Genomic DNA, 2,151 nt, shown 5'->3' with positions numbered 1-2,151 from the left:
AAGTATTTTTATAAAGAACAATTTATTTTTTTTAAAAAAATTGGATAAAGTTAACACAAAAAATTTAAAATAAATTAAAAAAAAAAATTTTAAAATTATAAGAGAAAAAAATGTATATTTTACGAATAGAAAAAATAGGAGTACCATTTTAATATGTTTGAAGCGAAGAGAGTGAAATTTTTTCTATAATCAATTATATCTAATAGTCATTCCATTACTTTGAAACTCCTAAAAACTTTTCTATCACATTTTTTCACACTTTTCTTTTTCTTGTCAACGAAATCATAGGAATACCCGTTTCATTGATCATTACAAAAGCAAATAGACTCAATTGAGACATAGACAAATAGTAAAATGTTTTCAATTGATAACTTGAGTGGCGCTAACTTAAGGTAATTAAGATGAGAGCTAGCTTGATCTAGGGTGCTTTTTGAAATAAATAAAATATTTTAAAATAAATCTGCATGTGCTCTTTTATTCAATCCTTCTAATAATACAAGGCTGTGGCGTATAGAACTATGGATTTTTTATTATAATACATAAGGAGCTGCAGAAGGCATAATAATGATTGTATCAAATCAAATGATCTTTGGCATGACAATCTGGGTTGACGCTGTTGTAAATACAATTGCAGACTGTACTACTCAAGCACTGGCCACTTGCAACCCCCAAGTTACTTGAATATTTCTGATCACATATTGAAGAACAATGCGGAATAGTGCATACATCAATGGGTTCTTTTGCTTGACATTTAGTTAGACGTTGTGCCTCTACTAATCCACCATCTGCAACAATAAAATAGTATTATTTGTTATCAAAAAAAATTTCTAGAACACATGACAAGGATGAATCATGAATGGATAGATGATAAGCAATGCTACTTAGTAGTACATACCAGAAGCAAGGAAGAGAACAACAAACAAAACAATAAGAGAAGTGGACATAATTTGATTTCTCATTATTTTCTGTATCACGAGAAATATTTGTATAGAATTATTAGACGTGTTTGAGGACGAGAATAAAATTTAACTAGTCGCTATCAAAGAGCACTTTGAAGATAAAATTATCAAGACACCTATTTTTATAGTGGAGGTTGAGAAAAAAAATTAGAAATAATTCAGCTTTAATTGGTATTAATTAGTCATCTTAAATTTACGATTTTATTTATTTGTAATACATTTAAAAATATAAAAATTATTTTTATTTTATTGATTTGATAATTGTTGCTTAATTTAAAGTAATTATATGTTGGTATCTTAAATTTATTTTTCAATAATGACCTAAATAGATAAATCTAATTGAATTGAATGATTATATAAAATATTTTATATTATTAATATACTAAAATTAAATTCATTTTTTGGTACAGAATTTTATAGGTAAATTTTATATAAGATTTAGTTATTTTTTATTTTGTTTAATTTGTTTTATCTGTGTTACTTTATTTAATTTTAAGTATTGTCATATTTACAATTATCGCCAGTATGATATTTTATAAAATATGAAAATCAATTTTTTTTATAATTTAAATGTCAATATTTGAGTTAATTTTAATTTAACTTTTTTAAATTAATGTTATCTTTCATTTAGATCTTAATTTATTTAAAATACAAAAATACTAATATATTTATGGTCTCTTTAAATAATAATAACTTTAATTTATTTATTGTCTTTTTTTCTTTTATATTTTGTTTAGCAAAGATAATATATGGATTAGGATGGAATTAAAAAATACTCTATGTAATGCATATTTGGCACTGATAAATTCATATGAAATAGAAAAGAAAAAAACAGAAAGCTAAAGAACACTGAGTTGAATGGTATAAACAGATTCATTGAAGCCAAGTGTATGTGGGTTTTCATGTCTCATCTCATTTTTCAAAGTTCAAACACATTTTAAATGTATGAATTTTAATTATATTTATTTTTTCCTCTTCAATAAATACTACAATCTCTTCCTATCACTACGGCACTTGCGCTGAATAGTGGCGGTTTACTTGCCGATTTGCGGCGGTTTTAAACCGCCGCTAAACAGGTTGCCAGCGACAAGTCATCCGCAGCGCATAAAGGCGCGGGCATGACATTCTGCGGCGGTTTCCAGCAACCGCTGGCATAACCGCCGCAAAACAGGTATTTGCGTCGTTCCGTTTT

This window comes from Arachis ipaensis, chromosome B10 (assembly GCF_000816755.2).
Source record: "Arachis ipaensis cultivar K30076 chromosome B10, Araip1.1, whole genome shotgun sequence".
Taxonomy (NCBI): Eukaryota; Viridiplantae; Streptophyta; class Magnoliopsida; order Fabales; family Fabaceae; genus Arachis; species Arachis ipaensis.
The sequence above is the reverse complement of the archived record's forward strand: the minus strand, read 5'-3'. Positions refer to the sequence as shown.